Source organism: Urocitellus parryii, unplaced genomic scaffold (assembly GCF_045843805.1).
Source record: "Urocitellus parryii isolate mUroPar1 unplaced genomic scaffold, mUroPar1.hap1 Scaffold_228, whole genome shotgun sequence".
NCBI classification, from domain to species: Eukaryota; Metazoa; Chordata; class Mammalia; order Rodentia; family Sciuridae; genus Urocitellus; species Urocitellus parryii.
In genome coordinates this window covers 240572-263119 of record NW_027552366.1, presented here as the reverse complement: position 1 = coordinate 263119, position 22548 = coordinate 240572, and the positions used below count along the sequence as shown (strand labels likewise).

At 50.8% G+C, this 22548-nt stretch overlaps 1 pseudogene; it reads right to left on the bottom strand.

Moving 5' to 3' along the window:
- Positions 1–1023: 1023 nt before the first annotated feature.
- LOC144251807 (helicase MOV-10-like) lies at positions 1024–12316 on the bottom strand (annotated as a pseudogene).
- Between the last annotated feature and the right edge of the window lie 10232 nt (positions 12317–22548).

Genomic DNA, 22548 nt, shown 5'->3' with positions numbered 1-22548 from the left:
TTCTTCACAGGGGCTTAGGGATCACCCACCTGCCCTTGAGCTCCACCCTTAGGACTCCATGCTGAAGGCTCCTTTTTACAGTTCCCTCATGCCCAGGACTGCATCGTTTTCCTAGCCCCCAGAGTGGTGGCAGGCCTGCCCTCCCTCCCTGTCTTCTGGGAGCTGGGCCTGTGGCCTGCCCTTCTTGAGCAGTCCCTCTCCCTGCTGCCTTGGTCCAGGGATAGGGCTCTTGCTCCCTTTGGCCCTCCCCAGAGGATGGTCACACACTAGCACTTTATATACTTCTGGCTCAGAGGAGCATTTCTAGGGTAGGTGGATTGCGGTTTCTCCTTTGGGCAGGGGCCTTGTCTCTGACTGCACTTGGTGGGGGGGCATAAATAAAGGCCACAGGTTCCAACACGTGTGTGGCAGCTTCCTGTTTCCTTTGTCTGGTTCCTATCTTGGCTACAAGCCCAGAGTCCCATCTCTCTCTTCATTTCCAAGTTGCTTGCCAGACTGGCCCCCTGTTGGCAAAGGCAGGAAGTGGAAGTGTGGAGTCTTAGAGCAGAGATGAGGTCATGCCTGGCTTAGCCTGGGAGGCAGGTGAGGGGCATGGTCTCTAGCCTGGACTAAACTTAGAAACCGGTGGGTGGCTTCCCTGCCCACTGAGTTTCCTCCCCTGGACATGGAGGCTGTGAAGAGATGTGGCCCTGGACAGGGTGTGACAGTCTCACCCTCTTGCAGGTCAGCTTGGGGACACAGGAAGCTGGGGCCAAGATGAGGAGACACCATCAAGAAACTTTTGCATAGAACAAGATTTTTTGTTTTCAGAGTTTTTCTTCCTTCCCCTTCCCCCATAACAATGCTAACAAGCAGCTTGATGTGTCATTCTCCCCAGGAGTGGAAGGGTGGAATTGCTTGGTTGTAAACACCATCCCCCAGCCTTTCTGTCCCTTAGAGGGGCAGCTCAGCTGGGTTCTGGTTCAGGGTTGGGTGCAGCGGGCTAAGGCTTGTCTTGGTGTGAGAAGGCAGGCAGCTGTGTCTTCAGAGCTCATTCCTCCACTCGGGCTCCACTTGCAGGGACAGCCCCCTTCACTCTCCCACTCCTGGGGGAGGTAGTCATGACCATGGGGACCTAGAAAGAAAGGAGGTATGCTTTGTCTTCTTTACCTTCTCTTCCACCACTGTCCCCTGCCTGGCCCACCCTGGCCCAGCCATACCTAAGGTAGAGGGGCTGAGCTTGCTCAGATCTTGAAGTAAGTTCTGTCCGTTCTGTAGGTCCAGTTTGGCAGGAAAAGGACACCCTGTATACCCTCTGTTTTCTTTACAGAACTCCAGGAATCTGTGGGGTACAGAGGTGTTGGCACACAGAGCTGTGCAGGCCTGGATGAGGAGTACCAGCATAGGCTGGAGGCCAGGCCTGGGTCCTGCCACATCTGAGCTTTGGTTGCTCAAGCTCTAAATGTCAGCTCACTTACAAATACGATGGAGGTTTTATGAAGATTAACTGATCCTGAGGATTGAGCCATAAGCAGGTAGTAATGAAGATACAGCTGCCTAAGCTGGGGCTTGTGGCCACCATGAAGGATTACAGGGCAGGAATGCTCACGCTTTCCAGTCAGGGTCATGGCCCAAGAGAATGGGGTTGCCCACTATGATGAGCAAAGCTTTGGCCCAGGTCACAGCCACGTTTAACCTCTGGAAGGAAGAAGTGGTGGGGTCATGGGAAGGAAGGGCCAGAGGAAGGAAGAATTACTGCCACACCCACCAGCCCTCCAACCTTGGGGTTCTTAAGGAAACCCAGGTTAAAGTGCAGATCCAACTGCACAAATCTCTGCTTCACACAGTAGAGATAAAGACCACGCTGCGTTCTTGGCCTTGGAATTCTTCCACAGAGCCCACCTAGAAGAGATAGAGGCAGGGCTTGATAATAGGTGGGTTCAAGGGGAACTTAAGGAACGTCTGCCCCATGGCACTTGAGCTGCAAGGAGGGTACACTGGGCAATTGTCGATCAGTGGGTGAGTGCTGCTACAGGGGACAGGAGGCATTCTCTGGAAGCACAAGCCTCAAGAGTGAAGCTAACTCTGGGATCGAGCCTGTAAAGCCATCAGAACAAAGCAAACAGTGTTGCAAAGAATACAATAACTACAAACAGTGTTTCTGAAACTTTCCTGGAGATAATCAGCAAGTACTTGTTAAGACTATAGAACCTTGGGCCCTAACCCAGACCTCCTGATCAGAATTTTCCAAGGCAGATGTCTCCAAATCTCAAAAGAGTAGATTTCAGGCTTGCACCTGAGGAGCTGCAAAAAATACTAGTGCCCTGGCTCTGCCCGGAGATATCAGTGTTAATTGGCCCTGGCAGTATTAAAAGCACTCCAGGTGATTTTTCTCTGTACTAAGAGTTTCGAATCACCATCTCAGAGCAAGTGTTAAGCTACTGAGGGTGGAGATGAGGTGACAATATCACATGACAGGCGGGGGTAGGCTGTGGCATTTGGACTTCATTCTTAGGGCAAAGACCTCAAAACTGCCCAATCACAGTGACATGGGAAGTTGTTAAACATGCAGGCTTCCTGATCCCATGCCAGAACTATAAGCTGGAGCTTTGAGGAGCAAGAGGATGGGGAAAAACCCAGTTCTCTCCAAGGCAGTGGAGGTGGGACAGAGACATGGGCCAGACTGAAGCAGTGGCACAGGAGTTGAGGTCTCTGATTTTGGAAAAAGAAGGGTACAAAGAATGTGAGAGTGAATGTGAAGTAGTGTGTCACCTTCAAGTCCTTTATGTCATCCAGTCTCCAAAGCTCCCTGTCAAGTTTGGTGATGCAATAATGGATTTTTTCCACCTGGAATGAAGGGAAAGGCATCTTTCTCTGATGCAGTCACCTCAATTCAAGAGGAACCAGGCAGAAAGGAGGCCAGAGAGCTGGGGAGCAAAGAGGGAGGAGGCGGCTGACCTCTGCACTCTTCTGAGATATAGGGCCAGCAGAGGCCAGGGCTGTTCGAGAGGTATCACGTGGGGGAGGACCCATCCTTGCTGGGAACTGAGGGCCTTACCTGCTTCCAGTATGGTGAGATGACTCCAATGCTTCGTTGGCTCAGGCGGGATTTCCCCTTCTTAGAGGAAGGGGCCAGGAGCAGCTTCAGGTAGGAGGTCACCATGGCAGCCTCTTCAGGGTTGAAGAAGGATGGGCTATTGCACTCATGCTCATCTTTGCCCATCACACCATGAAAGATGATGGGAAATCCCTGGACACAGGGTTAGAAGAAACCCTCAGCTGGACTTCCCTGCTTCCCTTCCCTCCCACTCCAAAACCCTTGCAAGCAATAAGGAAGCTTAGGCCAAGGTGACAACTGGAGGGACCCCTGGTGTCCAGTCGAGCCTTTTCCTACCTTCAGTAAACAATCAAGATATGGGGGTGGGGGCCTGAGTCCTGCTCTGTCCAGCCTCACCTGTTGAGGCAGACCCTCTTAGCAGCAGAAGCACTCTCGATCCACCACATCTGCACAGGCCTGTAGCTCTCCATTGTAGTAGAGTTGGTTGGGAATGTCCAGGATGGTGGAATGGGACCTGAGAGGCAGGAGGGAGGGAGAGCTAGACCAAGGCCTGGATTACTTTTGTCCTGCCCTGAGGGGACAGGCTTTAGGCCCACACATGAGCATCTTGCTTCCTGCTTCCTTCATAGCAGGACACATTCACCTGCAAGTTCTCCTGCCAGGTATTTCACACCACATAAAGCAGAACTTGTGGGTCCATAGGGATCCAGTGACCAGTGAAATTATTATTATTTTTTCAAATTACTTTTAAAAAGTAAGATTTGCCAGGTATGGTGGTGCATGCCTGTAATCCCAGTGGCTTTGGAGGCAGAGGCAGGAGGATGACCAGTTCAAAGCCAGTAAGACCCTGTCTCTAAAAAATACAAAATAGGCCTGGAGATGTGGCTTAGTGGTCATGTGCCCAGTTCAATCCCTGGCACACCCCATCCCTCAAAAAAAAAGAAAGAAAGAAAAAAAAACTAAGAAATTAGGGACTCAGCTTTCAATTTTGCCAAGGAAGGTCAGTATAAAAACAATGTATCACTTCCCATTACCCTTATTTGAGATAATATGTTAAATCCAAAAATAAAAGTAGTAAAAACACAATAACATTTCCTTTCTGCAACTGTCCTATTGGTACTCATCCAAGCATTTTTAATGTCTAAACTTATTCAGTAAAAGAAGTATATAAACAGAGTGTGGTTCTGTGTGCTTGTAGGTCCAGCTAGCTATTCAGGAGGCTGAGGCAGGAGGACTGGCTGAGGCCAGCCTGGGCAACAAAGAGACTCTTAAAAAAAACAAAACAAAACAGGGCTGGCTATGTAACTCAGTGGTAGAATTTTTGCCTAGCATGTGTGAGAGCCTGGGTTCAATCCCCACCACTGCAAAACAAACAACCCTGCCTAGCCCTCTAATTTGATAATATTTTTATGAAAAACTATTCATTTTCTCATTTCTCCTTGGATTGCCTGGAAATGCCATCTGAGACAGACATCAGACACATCCTGGTGTCTGACCACCCCATATCTAGATAATCTCACTAGTCCAGAATGAAACCACTAGCTAAAGGAGGCCTCCGACCTTCCAGTCTATAGTCATTTCTGCATCACAGAGGCGCAGAGCACCAGGAATGCAGACCAGAGCCTCCTGCGCAGTGGGTGTGAAGGCATGGGCTAGCAGTGGAGGGAGATGAGGGTGTGGGCATACCTGTAGTTTCATAGCAGCTTGGTTATGAACTGAGGTGATGAACTTGGTCATAGCCATCAGGGCCCTTCTTGTACAGGGCATTGTAGGTGAGCAGCCGTTCCAGCAGTGAGTACCCCAGCCCATACTTCTGTGTCAGTGGGGACTGCAGCACAGGTCCCAGCTGTCGAGGGTCTCCAGCCAGTACCAGTTGCCCTCCTGGATTGCCTGTTTCCTTAACTTCCATCAGTCCTAGAAGGCAAGGGTGGAATGAGGAGAAAGGTACGTGATGGGATCTCCCCATGCAGGGTGGCACACCTGCACCCCACCCTGAGCCACTCACCTGCTATGGCCACCAGACTCTCAGGTTCCATGCAGTGGCCAGCATCATCAATGAAGATGTGTGTGAAGAGATGGATGGGAAACTGGGCTGATACCAACCTGGGAGGTGTCAGGCCAGGCAGGGTCATCCCCAGGCACCCAACTACCAAACCTGAATGCTCACCCAATCTGGTCCCTCACTCACCCACTGAGAACCCTTCCCCATCTTCCCAGCCCACTACACTTTTATTTACACACACACTACCCACCTGCTGGCCATGATGAGTGGTAATTAAGACTCAGTATTCCTGCAGTTCCTTCTTGGCAGGAAACTCATACTCCCCCTTTTTAGCATCCCTGTTACACTAGGGCTGTGGATTGTGAAGCAACATGAGGCATCAGCTTGGCTCTACCCATGTGCCCCCTCACTTTGGCACTGGGCCACTTTATAGACAAGAAAACTGAGGCCCAGGGAGGGTTCTTACCCACCCAAAGGTGAGTAACCAAGTCTCCCTAGTTTTCTGGTTTACCCTTAGAGTCTCCCAGACATCTGCCATCGCTTGACCCTCTGCACTTCCCTTACCTTAATGTCCTCAGGTACCATGCGGATCTCCCTACTGGGGGCCAGGAGGCAGCAGATGGAGCTGGGAAGGTGGACCCAGAGCCACTGACAGAGAAGGTCAGCACCCGAGTTGGACGGAGCTCAGGCTAGGATGTGAGCTTTGGGCAAGTGCTTCACCACCTGAGATGCGGACAGGTAGAGTATGAGAAGCAGTTTCCCAAACTCTGGTGACTCACACTGGGGCAGAGCAGCATCTGCCTCCCACAGCCAAGGGAGGCAGTGATATAAAATACAAGTTCTATCCTGGAGCCCTGCTAGTCCAATTAGCACTTTGACGTGGGACAACAACTGCAATAAAACACACAAGTCTATGAATACCGAAATGCAAAAAGTCACTGCAAGAGCCACGCAGTGCCCAACCTACCCAACAGTGCTCAACAGCCACACTGACTCTAGCTCCCCACTTTAAAAAAAAATGTAGTTGTAGATGGACAGAATGCCTTTATTTTATCCGTTTATTTTTATGTGATGCTAAGGATTGAACCCAGTGGCTCACCCATGCTAGGCAAGTGCTCTGCCACTGAGCTACAGCCCCAGCCCTCCCCACCTCCTTTTGATGGCTGCTGAGAAACAAGAACTTTCAGGGAGATGAAGGAAATCAGAATTTGGGGAAAAAAGCTCCATCTGGGGGAGTCAAGGATATAGGTCCTAGGTTTATCCTCAAGCCTCACCTGCTTAATGGCCTCCACTAATGTGACAGTCTTGCCAGTGCCTGGAGGCCCAAAGATGATGTAGGAGGCTGAACGTGTGGTGTCCATAACGATGTGCTTTAAGGCCTGCAGCTGCTCTGGGTTTGACTACAGACTCCGGTCATACAGCCTGGCAGGGAGGCTAGGAATCCGAACTTCAACTTATCCAGAATCCCAGAGGCCTCTAGGACTCCATCCTCAAGCCCCACACTCCAACCAGCACTGGAGTCCCCTGCCCTCCATCTCACTTGAGCTTCACATCTGAGGGCAGCAGCGGGACCCCACGGGAGGCCACACGAAAAAGCATGGACCACAGCAGCCTGCGCCCTGTCAGTTCCAGGGCCCGATGCTGGACCCGCAAGGGCTGGCGGTTGAAGGTGAAGTTCACCTTGAAGGTCAGCCCATCCACAAATCGGCTCAGGAGGGTTTGGATAGGGAGAAAGGTAGAGGAGCTCCAGTTAGATGGGCCAGACAGTAAAAAGCCAGGACCTCCCTCCACCTCCTTCTGCTCCACTCCCTCTTTCCAAGACTTCCATAAAAGCTCCCTAGGAGAGGTAGCTGCTGGAGTAGCTCAGAGTTCCCTGGAAGAAAAGCCCCTGCCCTGTGCTTGGGATCCACTCATCTTAGGAGAAAGCCTCTCGTCTCCCCTGGCCTGAGGGAGAAGACTGAAGAAGGGTTCCCACAACACCCACCTCATGGAAAAGCTCAGTTTGACATGGTCCAGTTCCACCTTGTGCATGAAGCCCTTATAGGTGATGGGGTCCTCCTGCTGTGTCTCAGAGGACAGAAGGGAAAACAGGTGGTCCCCCTCAGCACTGAGGGGTGGCTCTCAGTCACACCAGGAACCTACAGGGTGTGAACGTAAGCAAGCTTCTGTCCCAAGCATGGTCACTGAAGGACCCAACCCCCAGGCTCTCTAGACCTCTGAGGGATGAAAACTGAGGCTCTGGCCTTCTAACCCAAGACTCAGAGAGCTGCATTTTCCCTGTCCCCCTTCCTCTCCCACCAGACAGGAGTTGTGGGGAGAGGAAGGAGACAACCTTCCCCAGCTGCTCACAGGTGCAGAACTCCAGGGTGCTAGTTTAAGGCCTGGCAGCCGCTTCCCACTCTACTCAGCTGCCCTCTCACCAGCTCAGTTCTACTCTGCCTTTAAAATATTGTTAAAACTCATCTCCTGTAGTCATCTTGCCCTGATCATCCTTGTTCTCTCTTCCCACCTGCATTTGTGTGGAGAAATTCATTCTCGTGGGTAATTCTGGTCTAAGGTACACACATTCAAAATCTGTGTGCTAGAAAAGGGCTTAAGAATTTTCCAGTCCAGCTCTATGCTTTTCAGATAAGGAACCTATGGCTCCGAGAAAGCAAGGATCTTGCCCAAGATCACAAAGCCAGTAGTAGCAAAGTCTAGATTAAAACCCCAATGTCCTGCTCTGACACCATTTTGGGCAAAGGATGCCCACCCTACCCCTTGCTGACCCCTCTGGGACAGGAACCATTTCATACTTCTTCTAGTTTGCCCTGTATTTAGGAATGGCCTATAGAGGTTGGCTGACTTGAGCCTGCCCTCCCTGAACCTGATCTGAGCCCCAACCTCCAGAGTGAGCAGCCTGGGGTTCTGGTCCACGGAGTCCCAGGTCATGGGCACCGATTCCAGGTCATAGTGCCGGATGTCGTGTTCCATCTGCAGCTCCTCCAGGTGCAGCAGCAGTCAGAGTTTCACCTCATAGTTCCTCCACGTCAGGGCTGTCTCCAGCTGGGCCCTGGCAGTGATGGTTGGGGGATGAAGTGGGAAGGGCAGGAAAGGGACAGGTCAAGCACCCCCATGACCAGAAGCATCTACCCTCTCCCATTTGCAACTAGGAACACACCAGGAATTAGAGAAGACCAGAAGGACAGAGAAATGGATTGGGTCAGAGGCCTTGAAGAAGGGAGCCCCAAGTCTTGCTTCCTCCAATGTCCTTGACCCAACCTCAGACCTGACTTGGGTATCCATGGTAGATCTTATGGCGGAAACATTCTCCCCCAGATCTTCCTTCCATGACTCACACCCTAACCTCATTCAAATGTCATTCTCTGTTCAAATGTCACCTCCTCAAAGAGGTCAGGACTGACTGCTCTCTGTAAAACATCACCAATTCATCCCCTTGTCCTGCTTTGGTTTTACTTTAGCATTACTTGAGTTCTTCAAAGCACTCACCACAATATGGAATGTACAAGATAAAATAAAAGAAATGATCAGTGCTCACTGTTCCCCACCATAATGGGCAAGGCCCATTTGGAACAGCACCTGGCAAGTGGGCATGCTCAGCAAGGGTGAACGAATAGAGCCTGGGAGGCTGGACAGACATCCAAAGCAACAGGCAGGGGCCAGCAGGGAGAGAGGACGGGAGTGGGGTACTGAGGGGAGGCACTTACTTGATCTCAGCAATCTCCTTTGAGGCAGTGAAGATACTTGTTCCCTGAAGAAGGATGGGAGCAGCTACCTGAGGCATGGGGGTGGATAGTAGGTCCCCAGTTCCATACTTAGCTTCAAGTCATAGCCTTTAGCACTGCAGAAGTGGGGGGAAAAGCTGTCATTAACATTGAACTTGTCACCTTCAAGACTCTGGGAATGCCCCTCTGTGGAGGATGCACAAGGACCCCTGTGATGCCATTGCCAAAGGGTGGTCGGCAGCCTCTGCCCAAGGACATGGAGCTCACTAGCTCATGTGGCTGCTCGGTCCATGGCTGGACCAATTTTGGAAAGCCCAATACTTGGAATATTTTTAAAAATATTATTTATAATACATTTTCATTATTAAAAAAGAATCTGGCAAAAAATTATAATAACATTTTTACCATCCTGAGACAGCCAATGTTAATTTTTTGGGGCATGCAGGCTTCAAGATTAATTTATATTATATATATATATATATATATATATATATATATATATATATATATATATAGTTTTTGTTTGGGGGTACCAGAAATTGAACCCAGGGGCACTTTACCACTCAGCCACATCCCCAGCCAGCCCTTTTTAATTTTGGTTTTGAGACAGGGTCTCAGTAAGTTGCATAGGGCCCCACAAAGTTGCTGAGGCTGGCTTCAAACTTGTAATTCTTCTGCCTCAGCCTCCTAAGTCACTGGGATTATAGGCATGTGCCACTGCACCTGGCACCTATATATTGTTAAATAAAAGTGAACAATTATCTAACTGTGAAAGTCCTACAGTATTTTTTAACTAGCTAGCTATGTCGAAAAGATGTTTACACATGAGTCCATTCGCATGACATGTCCAGCATAGGGAAATTTATGGAGACAGAGTGAGTGGCTGCTAAGCACTGAGCAGGTGGATGAGTGATAAAAGGGTGGTAGCTGAAGGGTATTGGGTCTCTCTTCTTTGGCATAATAAAATGTTCTAAAACTGATTGTAATAATGGTTGCACATATCTGTGAACATACTAAAAAAAATCACTGACCTGTATGATATGTGAATTATTTCAGTAAAGTTGTTTTAAAAAAGAGAGAGATCTGGGTGCGGTGGTGCATGCCAATAATCCCAGCACCTCAGGAGGCTGAGACAGAAGGATCAAAAGTTCAAGGCCAGTCTCAACAACTTAGCAAGACCCTGTCTCAAAATAAAAAGGACTGGGGCTATAGCACAGTGGTAAAGTGTCGCTGATTTCAATTCCCAGTACTACCAATTTTTTTTTTAATTTAAAAAGAGAAGAGAGGGGGCTGGGTAGAACATGGGCTTAGCATGCATGGTTTTGATCCCCAATGCTATGAGAGAGAGAGAGAGAGAGAGAGAGAGAGAGAGAGAGAGAGAGAGAGGTGTGTGTGTTGGTCTATAATGGGCTGCCTGATAATTCATTACACAGTGAAAACACTTCTTAAAAAAATGATTTCATACTGTCCTTGTTCCTGCTACTCTCCTGCAATTTGCTTCCTAGGCAGAAAAATTTTTCTGAGCCCAGAGGAGGGAATAAAGGGGCCCCTGGTTCCCAGCTCTGGGCTTTTCCCAAGGGCCCACACTGTTGTGATAAGGACATGCCAAGACTCATCAGGTCTGGACAGAGGGCTTATAAGTCCTTCCTCTATCCAGTTGGTCAACACAGGGTTTCCAGTGATCTAGGTGCACTTGATGGGAGTTGTGGGCTTCAATTGTGCAGCCAGAGGGCTGTGGGCGATGGCAGCCAAGAAACGGGAAATGTAGAAAGTGCCAGCTCCTTCTGAACCAGACTCCCCAGGTCCCAGAAGCTCCCAGAGCACCTTGGCTGGGAAGTAGCCCACAAAGCTCGTCTTACATTGCACATGCAACTCATAGCATTCACCTGCAGGAAGAAAGTTGAGTGAATGGGAGGGGGGAGGGAAGGCAGGGACCCTCCCACCAACATGCTGACCCCAACACTACCCAGCCAGACCCATCCCAAAAGGACAGCCACAGTGTGTGCTCCAAAGCTGCAGCCCTGCTAGGACAAGCCCTGCCCACCAGAGTTCTTCCCTTTGGAAAGCTACTCACCGGGGCCCAGCAGGCAGGGCAGCTTCTGGTCACCATAGTAGAAGGCAAACTGGGGTGTCCAGCAGAAAGGGAAGAGGTGACTGAGGGTAGCAGATTTGTTTCCTCTGTTCCAGAGCCTCAGGGTCAGCACCTCCTTGTGGTTCAAATCCAGGCAGATAAGGAGCTGCTCATCTCGTGCTTTATGGGGCCCCTGGACTTCCACGTCCACCCCATGCTTCCCGTGAAGATACTCAGCCCTGGGGAGAGTGGGAGTCAAGGGTGGGGGCCAGGGCAGGAGGGGCCTGGGCTGGGGGATGCCCTGGAGAGAGTGCCAGCCATGCTCCCACCCGCAGCCAAGCCCCCCACCTGCTTCCCCCATTCCTTAAGGAAGAGGCCTCCCCACAACCTGAGCAAACTACTCTTTTCTTGGTTAGACAGCCCCTTCCCCCATGCCCTGAGCACCCCTCACAAGCAAGTGTGTGTGCACCAACAAACACACACACACACACACACACACACACGAACACACACATGTCATAAAAGTTCTTGGCTAGCAGTGACTTGTGGTGCTTGCTGATATCTGAGCTCAGCTTCATTCTCCTCTTTTCTGGGAGCCGCGAGTCAGTCCAGTGGTCCAGTTTGAAGAACCTGACCCGAGTCTTGGTGACAGATTTGCCTTGAGAAGCACTCAGACTGAACCCAGAGATTCCAGTGTGTGACCACAGTGCAGCCTCTGAGGCTCCCAGGGCAGCCTAGGGGAGGGGACAGGTCTCCCAAAGATGAATGGGCACTACCCAGGCAAAAGAGGGAGGGCACAGTGAGTCAAGGTGAGGGGGTGTGACCTTGCTACCTGGGCCGTTACTGCACCTCTGGGAGCCTCGCTTCCCTCCGTTATGAAATGGGAATGGCAGAGCTGGGGATGTGGCTCAAGCGGTAGCGCGCTTGCCTGGCATGCGTGCAGCCCGGGTTTGGTCCTCAGCACCACATACAAACAAAGATGTTGTGTCCCCCGAAAACTAAAAAATAAATATTAAAAAATTCTCTCTCTCTCTTTCTCTCTCTCTCTCTCTCTCTCTCTCTCTCTCTCTCCCACACACACACATCTCTCACTCTCTCTTAAAAAAAAAAAAGAAATGGGAATGGCAAGGCTTGCCTCTTTTAAAGGTTGCTGTGATCCTCACCCAAGATAGTAGCATTGCAGCAAGCCACTTAGCCCAGCACCTGGTACATAGAAGACCTCAGTAATAGTGAGTGATGATTAGTATCACATAAAGTTTGGTTGCACTAAAGTGAGAAGTGCGAGGGGAGTGGCAGGAGGCAGCAGAGGTAGGCAGGGCCCACCTTTCGGGCCGGGGGTGCGTAGGCCCTTACCTGATCTTGAAGTCGGGGTTATAAACGGTTCGCAGCTGCTCGCGATCTGTCTCCATGTCCAGTCCTCGAACGACTAGGAAGCACTGGACCGTCTCCCGGAGCTGCCGGCAGCTGAACATATTGGGCATCGCAGTGGCGGCTGCTGCCCAGGCAGGAGGGTCCGTGGAAATGAAACTGAAAGTCGCCGCCGTGGCTGGAAGTTGGCGGCCCTGCGATGAGGGTGCAGAAGGGGGAAGCTCCCTACCTCTGACCCCCTGCTCCTGCAAGCTCCCTTTCCCCTACCAGGCTTCCCTCCGCCGTTCTTTCCCTACCTGAGCCTTCCCTTCGGTCTCTTCGTCTTATCCCCTCCCTCTCTTCGCATTAACTCTTTCCTAAGGAGTCTGACCCCTCCCTCAGTGCCCTCCCCTTACCCCAAGCTCCCTCCCCTGGCTTCCAGCCAGTATCTGAATGTGGCCATCGCCAAGGGCCCCTAAACAGCCCAGGAGGACCTCTGAACCTCTGCTAGGGATACTTCCTAGCACTGGAGGGTACTCCCACCCTCCACAGCCTCAGGACTTATTGAAAAGCAGAAGTGCTTTGGGTCAGCTGCAGCTAAACTAGGGAAGCTCATCCAGCACCTCCCAGAGACTGGCAGAGACATAAACCAGCACTCCAGCCAAGCGGGAGTCACGCCCCCCTCCCCCATATTCCCTGCTGGGCTCAGATGCAGGGAGGAAGGCATGAGTCAAAGAAGTTTGGGGTGAAAGAACTAGGAGTCTCTGAGATAAAGGTGCGTATATGTGGGAGAGAGGGACAAGGGGTTCTGCCAGGATGAACAGTCATTTTCTTCACCCCACAGGCTTCATTATATTGAAAGGCTGGTGATTCTTACCCTTGAGCCACATATTTGGGCACTTAATTGCACTCCAGTCTGTATTGCTCTTTAATTGTTAGTAGTATTTAAGTAAGGGTTGCCCCAGTCATCAAAATAAAATTAGGTCCCTGAGAGCAAGGTACTGTTATGTTAGGCAATAAATGGTTAACAGCAACAGCATGAGTACCAGGAAGAGAAACTGTTTAGAGGAATAAAGGGGTGGAGTGCTAGGAGCCACAAGCAAATAATATGATGCATGGCACTTTCGGTTGTAAGGTGACGCCAGCTAGCCATTGAGATGATATTATTATGTTAAGATTTACATTCATATGGAAATTGGACTCCTGCTGTTCACCTTGGCCTGCTACAGGACTCCTGTTATGGGACTCCTGGAGAGTTCCCATTGGTTGGGGAAGGACGGTAGGAGGGAATTCCGGGGGAGGTGGGGGGGGCCGGTTACGGTAGATGCCACCACGTGGGTGGATCGGCTGGCTTGTCTGGCGCCTACGGGGATTGGCAGCATTTTCAAAATAAAGTTTTGTTCCTGCTTGAGTGGCTCGTGATTCGGTGCCCAGCCAGGCTGCAGCAGTGGACAATCAGCCACTTGAAAAATTGTGCTCTATATGTGTAATATGAAATGAATTGCATTCTACCATCATGTATAACAAATTAGAATAAATAAATAATTAAATTTTTTAAAAAAAGAAACACTTAAGTGGCTGGGGTTGTGGCTCAGCGGTAGAGTGCTCACCTAGCATGTGTGAGGCCCTGGGTTCGATCCTCAGCACCACATAAAAATAAGTAAATAAAATAAAGGTATTGTGTCCAAATACAACTAAAAAATAAATATTAAAAAAAAAAAACGCTTAATAGACCCAAGCATATATTACCTTATAAAATTTAAGAAGCCACGGGTACTTAAATTTAAATTTAGCAGTTGATGTTTCAGTATTTTAACTTTGCAAATTAATTAGATGTCTCCTCTAACAAACACATTCATAAGTGTTTAAATCTAATGTACCCATTTTTAACTTAGGTTACCCATGAAAACTAAGGTATCAAATAAATCTATAGTTAACACTTTAACTCACATATTCTTGACAAAGAAAAATCCTTCAAAGCCAATGGACATTTCACTTCAAATATTTTATAGAAACTAGTATTTGGCTGACCACCTAGGAAAACATGTAGGTTATTCATTTCAAAGACATTATTCTTACCCATGTAAAATGATGCTTTAGAAACTAAAATAGACCTTGGAGGGCAAGGGCCAAAATATCGGCTTTTTTTAACAGTACGACCCGGACATGAAAAGCACCGTGCAGTTGGGAACGTTAGGAATAGAGTCCATCAGTTTCGGTGGTCGCTGGACTCACAGGCTCAGGGGCCTCTCCTCCTCCGTGGGGACAGATTCACTCCCACCATCACACTCTTGACTGTTGCTGCCTAGGCCTCTACAAAGGAGTAAGTTTCTTTCCTAGTGTATTCAGAGTTAACCCTTGAATAACAGGCCTCTGAATAAAAACAGCCTAAAGAACAAAGGACTAGAAACTCCAGTTGGACAAAAACAGGACTAATCAGAACAAACTATCTCACTTTAGGTGTGTGGGACCAAAGATGAGTTCACCAGAATAACGTTGAGCTGAGGAAAAGACAAAAGCTTAAAAAAAAAAGTCCCCTCCATAAGGAGTCTAGTAAAGGAGCCGATGGAACATCTGTATCCCTTCAGAGTGGACTTTGGGATCAGATTAGAGTCAGTCCAGATATTTAAAGAATGTGGGAAACCACAGGTTTCTCAGGAAAAGGGTCTCCAGGAAAAGAAGACTTGTGCCCATGGGGATCTTTCCATCTTCCTTCCCTGTCCGTGGGCCTACCTCCGTTTTGGCAGATTCTGTAACTGAGTTTCCCCAGGTACTCCATGCCCCTAACTGGAGGTTTCTCACACACCCCAAGCCCTCCATCTGCCCAGTCCCCCTTCCTGAGAAGTTCCTGCACACCCAGAGCTCCCTGAGTCCTCAGCTGCCCCCCTTTGGGCAGTCTCAGGTCTTTCCATGGCCTCTAAGGGGACAGGACATTCAAGCAAGTTGGAAAAACAGCTTTAGGTTCTCTTTGCTTAAATGTGTCTGAACTAAAAGCAAGGTTTTAGTTTAGCGCAGTCCACCCAAAGTTCCACCCCACACAGACACAGAGATCCCAGCTGAGCCCCCTGCTTGTGAGAAACACACGCACCTGTGTCCAGATCTAAAGAATGGACTGGGACAGAGGCACAGGGAAAGCAAGGCATTAGTGGCAGTCTTGCAAGATCAGTTGCCTATTGGTCAGGGACACACAGATTGGCCACAACCAGTGTTTTCTTCCTAGAGTGCAAGTTCCCTCCCCCAGTTCCCTGTTGGCTGAGCACTCTGGGGTGCACAGTCTTCCCAAATGTCACCTGGGTTTTACTGTCCCCTATTGGGTTATTTAAAAAAAAATTATCTTTAGCTGTCCCCACCTCCCCTTGTTTTCCTGTGGCAAGAAAGTCCCCTTGGATTTAGTGCCTTTTGGCAGAGTTTAGCTCTGTTGGTCAGGTGGAGGGAGCTTCCTTCTCACCTCCTGACTGTCGAGGGGCTGTGAATCTTTACACTCGGGTATTAACTGTCTGTAACTTTCCACCCTGCTCTTCCCTCCAGCTGCCTGTCTTACATCCCAAGTCATTTTACATTTAAATGCTAAATACTATGTTTTGAAAATGGGCCACAGGACTTTCTATTTCTCATACATAGTCTTCCCCACTTCTTACACATATAAGAGAATATATGTTACCCACTACACAAGTCAAGTAGAACACCATGGAGGGCTGAGATAGGCTCTCACACCCCAGTCAGCCACACTGGCTCTCACTCTCACTTGTGGCCACCTGGGCACCTGGTCATTCCTGCCGTCAGCCAGCAGCACCCAAAGGACCTGCTCATGATAATCGCTCTAAGACTCAGGAAACCTGCTGTGGTGGAATCAGAAGACAGAAATCAATCTGCAGATCGTTGGGCCAAACACTAACAGGAAAGAGAACACACTGAGGGATTCTGTTTATGTGAAGTGCAAAGAGACACATTAATGGTGGTGACAGGGGTCAGGATGGGAGTCATGTGGGTGGTGCTGGGAGGGGCCTGTGGGGGCTGCTCATCACCTTCTGCTCTTTAGTCTGAGTGCCGCGGCACAGGTGTGTTCTGCCTGTGGACGCACATTTGGCTGTGTGTGTATATGTGCACTTCCCTGTGTTACTTCAGTTTTAGTAAATAGTAAATGCACAAATCCACTGGATATGTTTAATTTCCTGCAAACCCTTAAATGATCCACAGCTTGACTTTCAGATGCCCAGAAGGTGAATCTGTCTGTCCAGTACCTGCATCTACACGCCAGACCTCATGCCGCAAGGTGTCATCCAGACCCCCATCTCCATGCCATGGGGAATTATTCAGAAGTGGATCTCAAAGCCTTCTTACCACTGCTTTTCTGTGCAAACGGAAATGGCATCTGGGACCAAGCTCCTGGGTCCCAAAATGGCATGAAGCAGCTGACCTCACCCAGCACAGGGGGCAGAGGGTCCAAACCAACTGAGGATATGGAGGCCACAAGGACAGGAGAGCTACTGACCCAGACCAAAAGTATTTCCAGGGTTGGACTACCCACTCCCCACCCTGGGCTGGGGATGGAAAACACCCTCACTCATGCCAAGTGAGGCTCTAACACTGTACTTCATCCCCAGCCCTGTTCTCAGGGTTAGAATCAGGGGGGAAAAAAGGAAACAAAAAACAACTTGCAGAAAACAAACATTTTTCTAGTGTTTGGGAAGGAATCTGGGTCACTGTTGTGTTACTGACTCGTTAGGGAAGTTGCTGTCCCTAACCCTCCCACCCTCCTCCCCTCCACAGGCTCCCAGATGCCTTGGAGGGACCCCAGGGAAGGTTGACAAAGTACCAAGCCCTGGTGGCCCCTCAAGCTCTCCTCTTCTCCAGCTGCCAGGCCACACGCCCGCCCTGTGAATGTGTTCTGCAGCGTCCGCTCAGCCAACAGCAGGCTGCTGGGTCTAGGTAGCTCCTCATCCCTGTTCCTTCCTCCAGAACAGAAAAGGTCAGGCCCCACAGAGGGCACAAGCACCTCCATCCCCACCCCAGTTGGGGGAGGAGAGAGGGAGGGGAATGAGAAGGAAGGAGGGAGGGAGAAAGAGAAGAAGAAAAGAAATACACAACAGTGGGAGAGAGGCAGGGCAGGGTCCTGGTGGGCCTCCTGGGTGAGCCCCAGAGAGGGGAGCCTGGGCCTGCCTGGGAGCAGCTGTCCCACAGAGCACGAGGTTCAGTCCCAGCCAGCCTGGGCGGCACCACCCTGCCCCCCTGGTGGTGAGCTACCTCTGGGCAACAGGTCCTTCTGCATCCTCCTTGAGGGCAAGGAGGGATGAGCCACTCCCTATCCTACCCTGGCAGGCCCAGGGAGAGCTGCCCCCGTCCCCCGCTCCTCATACCAGCACTGCCTATCAAGAAGGGGCCAACCATCTGCCCAGGACAGGCCCAGGTGACACCACTGTCCAGTTCTGCATTTGTCCCAGACACAAGCATTCTGTGTGGTCACTTACTCTGTTCCAGGCAACAGGATAGAGGAGGGTGGTGGAGGTGGTCCATGCAGGCTGGCTTGGCCACTTACTTGGACTGGACTGGCCTGAGAAGACCAGGCTGGGATGGGGATGGGGGTGGGGGCAGTGCAGAGCTAATTCTGTCACTGAAATCAAGCCAGGTGCCTCCTGGGAAGTCATTGTCCCCAGAAGGGCAGCTGAGTCTAATTTGTAAGAAGCCTGAGGCAGTTAGACCTGATTCTAGACCCTGTCCCCAGTCACCAGCCATGAATCTTGGACAGTTCTGAGTCTGTTTGCTGACCCATAAAATAGGTGCCATAGATCCCTTCAAAAGATGCTGGACTGACCCACTGAGGTGACAGGGTGGGTTTTCTTAGCTGGTGCCAGATGTCCCCACATCAACCCTGAGACCACAGGCCTAGTCCAGCCACCCTCCTGCAAGACAGGCAGAAAGTCCAGATCTCCCTGCAGCTCTTGGATGCTCACTCCTCACCTTCTCCACCCCCAGAGGGACCCGCCCCACCCCACTCGCTGACGAGAATCCCCTCCCAGCCCAGGGGTTCCTGTTACCAAGCGTACCTTCCAGGGAGGCCCAGAGTCAGTTGGCACTGCTCAGTCACTACAGAGAGAAGAGCAAGGGCAAGCACTGATTAAGCACTTCCTGCATACCAGCCATGGCTCAATATGCTTTGCCTGACCCTTCCTGGACTTCAAGCAAGCATTCTCCCTGTCCCAACCCACTGGGGAGGATGCAAAGGCTCAAGGGGCTGCCCCAGGCCACCAGCAAGGTGGGTGAGCCTGCTTCAGACTCTGGTGCTGTGGCTCTGGCCCCTGGGCCTTGATTTGCACCAACCCTAAGGGTCTCGAGGGAAGAGGCCAGGAAATCAGCAAAGTGGACCTTGGAGAAGTTGGGGTCTCAGCACCAGAGGCCTTGCTGTCCATCCAGAGGCTGCAAGGGCTGGGCTGTGAGCCAGCAATTCTGGGAAGCCCTCCCTCTTAGTGGCTGTGCCACTGTCTCAGCCAGACCCCCGCCAAAGTACCCCCCTTTCAAAAATACAAAGGGGGGGTGGCAAGCAAATTTGAGTTTCCACTCCGCACCACAAAGACCTGAGGGAGGAACTTGCGACTTCGGGGAAGGCAAGAGCAAGCATGTGGGCACACATGTCCCTTCACCACCCCGACAGGCCAGGTGACAGTTGCATTTTCTAAGGACACATTTGGTCAGGAGCCTGTTGAACATCATCTGCCTGCATCCTGCAGGGATGAACTTCCCTCTTCCAGAGACAGTAGGGGCCTGACATTTAACGTCCTCCAACATCTCTGAACTGGGCCTTAACAAATAGCAGTCACTTCTGAATCCATCCTCCAAAAGGTCACCAGCCAGACACCCACAGAAAACCCAGCCATCACTGTCGCCCACCCGCAGACCCCTGCCATCCATCCTTCTCCACCCGCGCCTCCTCCCCATTCTGTCTGCCTCGCAGAGCCCCGCACAAGGAGGAGGGCGCCAGGCTAGGGCCTATTGGCCTCCATCCCCCATCCCCCAGCATCCTTCCCCTCCCCCCTCATCAAGGGCCCTATTCTCATGCCTCTGACCTCCTGGCCCACAGGGAGGACCTCGAGGTTCCTGGCCCCAGGTGCGCTGCGGCCTGAGGTCACGCATGGGCTTCTCACAGCAGAGGGCTACAGGCTCTCTCTCCACCTGCAACCAAAGCCCCAAAGCCGAGTTTGGCCATGCCTTGGGGACAGACGGGAACCCTAGAGAAAGCACCAGAAGCCTGACTACCTCTCCTGCCTGAATCACCCCCTCCTGCTTCCCCATTTGCAGCAGAAACCACAGGCCCTTGTCCCTCCCCCAAGACAGTGGATCTGCCACACCCTGGCCCTCTGCACCAGTGCTCAGAGGCATACTTGGCTGGGAGAGGTGTGAAGAGACCCTGCTCAGGAATCACCCTTGAGAGGGACACAGCTAAGATGAGAACTTGGCCAGGAGAGAGGGACTGGGGCAGAGGGAGGGGGAGACAGTGCAGCAGCAGGGAGCTGAGAGGTGGGCAGGTGGACGGCCCTGCCAGCACCTCACCCCAAGAACTGTGGGACGGACCCTCTCAGAGCTGACTCAGGACCCGTGTCCTAGCAGCTCTCAGCCTCTCCCCGTCAGAGATCACAGCTGAAGGAGGGTCTGTGACCCTGAACCATCCTTTGAAGGACAACACACCTCTGTGGCCCTCAAAAGTTCTGATCTGTCAAGAGTGAATTTGATTTGGGGGGAATGGCTTATTTCTCTTACCATGATAGTCTCCAGCTCCATCCATTTACTGGCAAATGCCATAATTTCACTCTTCTTTAAAGTTGAGTGACATTCCATTGGGTATATATACCACAGTTTCTTCGTCCATTCATCTGTTGAAGGGCATCTAGGTTGATTCCATAGTCTAGCTATTGTGAATTGAGCTGCTATGAACATTGATGTGGCTGTGTCACTGTAGTGTGATGATTTTAAGTCCTTTAGGCATAGACTGAGGAGTGGGATAGCTGGGTCAAATGGTGGTTCCATTCAAAAGTTTTCTGAGGAATCTCCATATTGCTTTCCAGAGCAGTTGCACCAATTTGCAGTCCCACCAGCAGTGTACAAGTGTGGCTTTTCCCCCACATCCTCACCTGTATTCTTGATAACTGCCATTCTGACTGGAGTGAGATGTGTGGTTTTGATTTGCACTTCTCCAAAGGCCAAATGTTTTCTCTGATATGCGGATGGTAATTCACAATAAGGCAGCAGGGGAAGGGGGGCACTAGGGAAGAATAGCGTTACCTTAGATTAGGTAGAGGGAAGCGAAGGGAGGGGAGGGGATGTGGGGGATAGGAAAGATAGCAGAATGAAACAGACATTATGGATTTATGTATACATGTGAGTGCATGACCAATGTGTCTACAATAGATATCCTCAGAAAAATCAGAAATTATACCCCATCTATGTAAGATATATCAAAGTATATAAATGCAGTCTATTGTCATGTATAACAAATAAGAACAAATATAATTATTTTTTAAAGTGCATCTTCACTATTTGGAAACATCTGCTTTTTATACAGACCAAGCTTGCGTCCCAGGGTGGGGAGGAGGAGGTGTCAGGGTGCCAGGGAGGGCTCTGGGTTAAATTCAGAGACTAGAATTCTTTTGTGCTGTGTGACCTTAGGCAATTCACTTTACCTGGCTGGGGTCTCAATTTTCCTATCTGACAAATAGGAATGATAATTAAAATAGAAAGACCTACCTTACAGAGTCACTGTGGAGATTAAAAGTGTGCAGGGTCCCTGGCACATGGCCATCCCCACAGCAGTGTTAGGAGTTACTGTTTGTCTGTGGGTGGACCCCTCCAGAGAGGCACTCTCCCTGCCCTTCCAGCAGGGAAACAGGCCCACACCCATCCCTCACCCCAGAAACTCCCTTCAACTGGCTTCTTGCTGAGAGTTTATCTTAGCTGTGTTGTCTCAGTTAATTTCTTTAAAAGTCCTTTTTTCCAAAAGGCCTCCATTTTATGCTTTTCGTTTTAAATTATGCAAACTAATGCCCTCAGCCTACAGTAGAAAGTGAGCAAAGTAGAAAACACACAAAGAGAAAACCAAGATCCCTGGCCAGAGCTGGCCCACTCCAGCAGGGCCTCCCTCTCCCTCTGTGTGGCTGGGCGCCCAGGGTACACCCACCATCAGTGACCCCACATGGCCATTCTAAGTGACTGCCTGAGAGGAACCCTGGCCTGGTGTTTATGCACTCCCCCTCCCTGGACTCTCCACCCAGCCTTTCAGTCTCAGGTGACCTCCTGTCCTCCTGTAACAGCTCCGCCATCCTGGACAGGGACCTCAGACCTGGCTGGGATCCCCACAACCCTGTGACCTTGCTTCCTGTTTGCTTCTCAGTCAGTTGGGGCCATTGTGAGGCTCCAGGGAGGTAACTCACAATGCCTTTGCACCGCGCCTGGCATACAAGAAGTGCTCAATAAATGCGGTGCAGCTAGGGTTCCTTACTGAACAGAAGCTGTCCTGAGGCATGCCCAGGAGGGCGAGTGGTTGCCTGGGGAGGTGGCTGGGGAGGCCAGTGGGGAGGACAGGTGGACAGGTGCAGGCTCTGTCCACCATGCCCCCAGAAGTGGTGATCTCAGCTCCACATCTGTGGGCCCAGCCACAGGCATCAGCGGCTGTTCGCCGTTAGCAGGACAGGCATCCAGAGTCACAGCAGGTGACTGGGCCCATTGTCCCAAGACCTCAGCCAGAGACCCTGGTTCTCGGCCGGCCGTGAGCCAGGAGGGAGCGGCGGGGAGGACGCAGCCCACTGCGGACAAGCGGTCCCACGCCGCCCCCTGCCGGGCCCGCGCGGCGGTGCAGGGAGAGCGCGGGGCGCCCTGGCTCCTGCCCAGCCATCCTGCCTGCAGCCTCCCGCAGCCACCCCAGGCCGCCCAAGTGGGTGGGAAATTCAAGGAGGTGCGGAAGACTATCCATATTCAGAGAAATAGTATTTTCAAAATACGAAATCACTGCAAGACTTATCCACGATGCACTAAATATTAAACCTTTAAATGGAGACAGGATCAGTATTACCGATTTCCCTCACCTGGCTCAGCACAGCACCGTGGCTTATCTGTCTTTATTTAAAACTTTAATATTTGTTATCATGGAGTTTTTTATTTTGGTTTGGTTTGGGTTTTGTGTGTTTTTTTGTTTGTTTGTTTTTTGTGCCAGGGATTGAAGCCAGGAGCGCTTAACCACTGAGCAACATCCTCAACCCTTTTTATGTTCTATTTTGAGACAGGGTCTCCGTAAGTGGCTTAGGGCCTCGCTAAGGCTGAGGCTGCCTTTGAATTTGCCATCCTCCTGCCTGAGCCTCCTGAGCCACTGGGATTGCAGGTG